Source organism: Penaeus chinensis, chromosome 31, assembly GCF_019202785.1.
Source record: "Penaeus chinensis breed Huanghai No. 1 chromosome 31, ASM1920278v2, whole genome shotgun sequence".
Taxonomy (NCBI): domain Eukaryota; kingdom Metazoa; phylum Arthropoda; class Malacostraca; order Decapoda; family Penaeidae; genus Penaeus; species Penaeus chinensis.
Window position 1 is genome coordinate 20,856,655 of NC_061849.1, and position 7,642 is coordinate 20,864,296.

The following is a 7,642-nucleotide window of genomic DNA, read 5'->3' on the forward strand; positions in this document are numbered from 1 at the left end:
CTTCATTTTCTTTGACAATTACAAAGAATCTCACTTAAACAGCAATACACAATCAGGAAAGTAAGGTTGTAGGCCCTACATGAGAGACACTGGTGCCAGCTTATGGTTGTGCATGAAGCTTGAACATGCCTGCTTGTTGTAGCCATCTGCTAGAATGGCTCCGTCCACTTGTCATGCTTTTATTCTGCACATGTTTTGCATTGCCTTTTTATGCACTTTGTCATGCCAATTGTGAGCACATACAACTGTATATATGCTTGTTCAGTCCAGATTGTGTGCCCAATAAATTTAGGGTTATATACTTAAGGGGTTCTATTGTATGTATGATACTTTCATTATTATCTCTTACGGAATGATATTTTCCTTTTCTGAAGCTCTTGATCCTCTCTATACAAGTTCATTTTAATCCTTTCCTCTATATTAACTGTGATAGACAGTTTTGATGCAGTCATAGGTAAGGGTAAAAAGAATTTTGTACAAAGGCTAAATATGATCTTGAAAATAGTGTCCAAAAGGCTTGTATAGGACCTTTTATGTATAATTTTAAGATTTTGAGATTTTCCTTATTTATTTTCCCTTTGGGTTAAAAGGCTGTTTTAAAAAGATTTTTTTATAAAAGAAATACGTATAATCCAATAATGGGCTTTAGAATTTTAACCTATATTGTAGGAAAGTAAACATTTTCTAAAGTAATGAGAAAACTTTTTTTTAAATCTAAAAGTAAAAAGGTAGACTTGTAGTATTTATAGCTAGTTGAGAATCATTATTCTTAGTCACACTTTCTTAGTTTTATAATGACTTATGGGGAAGAAAAGCAGTCATCAGGTCCACTAAATCTGAATAATCTAAAGAAAAGTTGCATGAATCTTGCAATATAAGTGTTGACTAAGGATCACACACACCATACACACACACCATACACACACACACCATACACACACACACCATACACACACCTACACACACACCTACACACACACCTACACACACACCTACACACACACCTACACACACACCTACACACACACCTACACACACACCTACACACACACCTACACACACACCTACACACACACCTACACACACACCATACACACACACCTACACACCATACACACACCTACACACACACCATACACACACCTACACACACCATACACACACCATACACACACCTACACACACCATACACACACCTACACATACCTACACACACCATACACACACCATACACACACCTACACACCATACACACACCTACACACACCTACACACACACCTACACACACCTACACACACCTACACACACCATACACACACCTACACACACCATACACACACCTACACACATACCATACACACACCTACACACACCATACACACACCATACACACACCTACACACACACCATACACACCATACACACACCATACACACACCACACACACCATACACACACCACACACACCACACACACCACACACACCATGCACACACCACACACACCATACACACACCACACACATACACACTCACCATACACACACTCACCATACACACACTCACCATACACACACCATACACACACTCACCATACACACCATACACCATGCACACACCATACACACATACATCATGCACACCATACACACATACATCATGCACACACCATACACACACCATACACACATACTCACACCATACACACACCATACACATACACACACCATACACATACACACACCATACACATACACACACCATACACATACACCATACACACATACACACTCACCATACACACTCACCATACACACATACACACTCACCATACACACTCACCATACACACCCACCATACACACCCACCATACACACTCACCATACACACACTCACCATACACACATTCACCATACACACACTCACCATACACACACTCACCATACACACACTCACCATACACACATTCACCATACACACAAACCATACACACACCATGCACCATACACACACCATACACACCATATGCACACCTTACACACTATACACACACCATATATACACATGCCATACACACCATACACACACCATTTGCTCACACACCATTTGCTCACACACCATTTGCTCACACACACCATTTGCTCACACACCATTTGCTCACACACCATTTGCACACACACACCATTTGCACACACCATTTGCACACACACCATGCACACACACCATTCACACACACCATACACACCACACACACACACACCACACACACACACCATACACACACACCATACACATGCACCATACACATGCACCATACACACGCACCATACACACACACCATACACACACACCATACACACACACACCATACACATGCACCATACACATGCACCATACACACACACACACACACTCCACACACACACACACACGCCACACACACACACACGCCACACACACACGCCACACACACACACACGCCACACACACACACACACACGCCACACACACACACACGCCACACACACACACACGCCACACACACACACACACGCCACACACACACACACACGCCACGCACACACGCACACGCCACACACACGCACACGCCACACACACGCACACGCCACACACACACACACACACACACACACACACACACACACACACACACACACACACACACACACACACACACACACACACACACGCCACACACACACACACAGCCACACACACACGCCACACACACACACACACACACACACACACACGCCACACACACACACGCCACACACACACGCCACACACACACACACACACACACACACACACACACACACACACACACACACACACACACACACACACACACACACACACACACACACACACGCCACACACACACACGCCACACACACACACACACACACGCCACACACACACACACACACACGCCACACACACGCCACACACACACGCCACACACACACACACAGACGCCACACACACACACACACACGCCACACACACACACACACGCCACACACACACACACACGCCACACACACACACACACGCCACACACACACACACACGCCACACACACACACACACGCCACACACACACACACACGCCACACACACACACACACACACACGCCACACACACACACACACGCCACACACACACACACGCCACACACACACACACACACACACACACACACACACACACACACACACACACACACACACACACACACACACACACACACACACACACACACACCTCTGCCACACAGAGTCATACAGACACACAAAAATCTGGTTTTATTCATACATTTATGAAGACAAGTATGTTCATGTATACATATGTGAGTATCTGTGAGGGAGTACAAATTTATGAAAACTTGTAATCAAGAAAATAAAGTTTATTGCTTCCAGCATTTACCTTGTTGTGGAAATCACAGTGAAAAAGAGTAAAGGGGATGTAAAAGAGTGTTTCTATCACACTTACATTTACTTTACATCAGCAGCAGTTATCTTCTCTTGTCATGGGAAGTGACTGGATAAGAAATTGAATCAAGAATCAATTGAAGAGGCTTTTCTATACTGTTCTTGCTAGTTTCTTTCCCTTCTTTCTTTTTGTCATTCTCTGTTCCCTCTTTCTTAAGATGCATTTGTGAATTGGTAAAAGATCTGAAATTCATTAAAATAAGAGAATTGTCACTCCTACACAGAAGGCGACATAGATTTTGACCCCCACAGATACATTGACAAGGATACCTTTACATTTACTCATACATATACTAATACACCTAATGTTTATATATAGTAAATACATACATATTTAATGTAAAATTATATTTATTGGCATAGCAGGCCGGCATGGAAGCCCCATGTTGGCCCAACACTGGCCGCTTGGCTGGACACTATCCTCTAGATGTTGATCTGCCTCAGATTCTATTACACATTTGATTTTATTTTACACATTATTTTTGTTGTTTCTCAAAGTTTAGCATGTTTATGAGATTATTTGACCAAACTTGCATGAGCATATCAACTGGTATGTTATGTATTTTCATTAAAATTTTCATGTATATTGCATTTGTTATTTCAATCACAGTCATGGAAGCCTCATATTTATTGTATTACTTTATTTACCAAAGTATTGTAAATTATCAACTGATTTTTAATTTAGGATTCAGTTTATTTATTTTTTTCTAGTAGTGGAATCATCTTATTTCTTTTTATTTTTTGTTCAGAACAAAAAGGACAATTATATTGTAGAATAGTTTGTTTTGTAAACATTATGCAGTTAGATACAAAAATTTTGGGTTTTTTAATATTTTGCATATTTGAATTGTTTAACTTGTTTAACTTGTTTCACATTTTTATTGCAGTTAAAAGAATCATTATATTTGCTTTGTATATATTTTCTTATTTTGCAATTATAAACAATATTTATTTAAAAAAAAAAAAAAAAAAAAAAATATTAGGGGGTCATCTTGGTGGGACAGTCAAATTGGATTTCAAAATCTGGCTTGAGTGCATTTTCCTATTAAATGTTTGCGTGAGGAGGTACTTCTATACCTGTACCTAGACGCAAATACAAAACGCTTGGCTCGCAGAAGATCTCCAAACATGCACATTGACATATGTTTGCGTAAAGGACATGCTTTGTCTATGTATGTAAGGGAATCTTGCCTCCTCACTAGCTAATTTTGCCCACAAACAATGTGTGGCCACTGTAGCATGGAGCCCCTCTGTTAGGTTAGTATTTATAAGGAACTTGTCTCTTTGTTTTAGTGAAAAGGAATGTTGGAAGTGAATATACTTCAGGATTTTTTTTTTAATGTTACTTACAAACATACTCTGTGTAAGTCAGTCCTCATGTTATCTAGAGATATTTATTAGTAATACATTGCATTGTAATTATACAATCTGAATAGTATTTTAATGTGGTATTGTATACAGTGTTATGATATCATAAGACTGCATATCTTTATTAGTACTTAGTTGCAGTATTCGGAATTGTAACACTATTGTAGTACAAGATAATACTATAATGTCAGCAGTGTATGCAAAGTATTTTGAACTCTGCTGCATTGTGTTGTAATACAATATGTAGTATGCACTACTATGTTATTTTCATCATATCTTATGCCTTTCAGTTTGTGTACTTTGAGGGAACTTTTCATATCATTATTTCTTTACAAATGTATACTGTAAATGTATGCATATCTGTTTGTAACTTTTTTATGTATGTGTGTATGTGTATGTATGTATTTATGTATATGGAAATACACAGTGGTTTTGTATATATGTGTGTGTGTGTGTCTGTGTGTTTGTTTGTTTGTCTTTGGCATGTGTATCTCTCTGAAACCTAATCTTTTGACTGAGCAAAATCTTTCACCCCATTTTAATACAATGATTGGGTGGTTACTAAACAGGATTCAGCTCTTTTATATAATTTATAATTTCTTTTTACACTCCTCTTGTGCATGCAGGGTATAGAACTGCCCCTTTTTCTTTGCTAGCAAAGTAGTCATTTTCTTCTTCCTCCTGTATTTCTCCTCCTTCTATTCCTTATTCTCCTCCTCCTCCTCCTCCTCCCTCCTCCTCCCTCCTCCTCCCTCCTCCTCCCTCCTCCTCCCTCCTCCTCCCTCCTCCTCCCTCCTCCTCCCTCCTCCTCCCTCCTCCTCCCTCCTCCTCCCTCCTCCTCCCTCCTCCTCCCTCCTCCTCCCTCCTCCTCCCTCCTCCTCCCTCCTCCTCCCTCCTCCTCCCTCCTCCTCCCTCCTCCTCCCTCCTCCTCCCTCCTCCTCCCTCCTCCTACTACTCCACCTCTCCACTATTGATCCACTATATTTCTTTCCTTCTCTTCGTGTGGGTTGGTCATGACTGAATTGTAGTAAGCTGGTCAGGCTTTCGACTTAAAAAGAATTTTGCTCTGAATGAAATATATGTGTGTATTGGTGGGTGGGTGTCTGACTGTCTGTCTGTCTGTCTGACTGTCTGTCTGTCTGTCTGACTGTCTGTCTCTGTCTGTCTGACTGTCTGTCTCTGTCTGTCTGACTGTCTGTCTCTGTCTGTCTGTCTGTCTGTGTGTCTGTCTGTGCTTTTGTTAATATGAATTGTGTGATGACATCCAGATACATGTATGTGTATGTTAATGAGGAAATTTGTGTTATTTTTTGGTAGATTTACTTTCATAATGTATTGCAAAACAAGAACATAATGAAAAAAAAAAGATCTGTTCAAATGTTTTTAATGATGATGAAGAGATGTAAAACAAGTACCAGATATTTCCTTGACATTTTTGTAGGTTGAATGTGCAATGTGAATATTATGAATTTATAGATCTGTATGTCATTTCCTGTGGAAGCATAGGCTAATATCACCAAAGGATGATTGCTGTGTACTTTCAAATGCTCTTTGTATAAAGGATGTAAGAAATTGCATTACATTAATGTAATGGTAATGGAATTTAGCAGTCATGTTCTGGTCTTGCATTAAAGACAACTAGAATAGAAATTAATAGATTTAATAAAGCAATAACAGAGACATTAGTTATAAAAGTTAATGAATTTTAAAAGAGAATATTCAGTGGTTGGAAGGTAGAGGGAGAATCCTGCTGCACTGGTCAGATGAACACAAGCAGATTTTTAAATTCCTTTCATACATCCCTTCTGACTGTCCATAATTGCTCAAACTAATGGGAATGTTGCCCTTCGTGCACAGTCATTTCATGTCCTCATAGCTTGTACAGAAATGATGAGGCGTTCTTATTATTTTGAGGAAAACTTGCTTAACTTTTGCAATTGTATATGGTGTGGGCAATGGTGTTTGTAAATTATGTGAATTCATCTAGGTAAGGAAATAAAGGAAAATCTTTGCACTTTATGGGGAAGAAAATATATTAAGAGTTAAACGTACAGCTCAGGTAATGGAATGATAGCCGAGACTGAAGTGATTAAATTCTGTTATAGACTTTGTCATTGGATTTAGTAATTTATATATTTTTTTCCTGTTCAGCTTCAGGAATATTGAAATATATTCTCTCTCTCCAGCATATGATAAGTAACTTTTTAAGAATTTTGAGATCTGGCTTGAAGTAAAACCACAAAATCAGACACATTCGGAAAGGGCTGTTGAAGTTAAGCTAGTTCTGATTATGTTAACAGTAAGAAGGAAAGGATTATTTGGTTGTTACCCCACCAAAATGGTCCTCACACAAGCTTCTAACCTGCAATGACTGATGCGAAGCCTCTCTCTTACATGCAGCCTGGGCAGCAAGCTAATTTGCTTTGCAGGACAGGTGTCGGTGAATGTGTGGGTGAGAGCTCTATTACAAGAAAAAAAGAAAAAAAAAAAACTTTTTTGAACCTAGAAACGTCTGCTAAGATACCACTAGTTAGGATTATAGAGGGTGGAGCAGTAGACGTCAAAAATTGTTCTTACTTATGTACTCATGTTATTTCAGATTTCGGTATTTCCTTTTCATCCTGAGTCCTATGAGCACAGACTGAGGGCAGCTCTCATAATTGGTGGTTTTTCCCATTAAGAATAATTGGCCAAAGAAAATTCCTAGTACATTGTTGTCTTTAGTATGTGACAGTCTGTTGTAAACCCTAATGAG

The 7,642-nt window shown here is 39.6% G+C and overlaps 1 protein-coding gene across 4 annotated transcripts in view; it reads left to right on the forward strand.

Annotated features, from left to right (window-relative positions):
- Positions 1-7,642, forward strand: part of LOC125041777 (vesicle-associated membrane protein 2-like) — a 43,913-nt gene extending 36,271 nt beyond the window's left edge. For all 4 annotated transcript variants that reach the window (XM_047637058.1, XM_047637055.1, XM_047637056.1 and 1 more), the window contains exon 7: positions 7,288-7,642. The gene's annotated coding sequence lies outside the window, so the exon portion shown is untranslated. The remainder of the gene's footprint in view (positions 1-7,287) is intronic.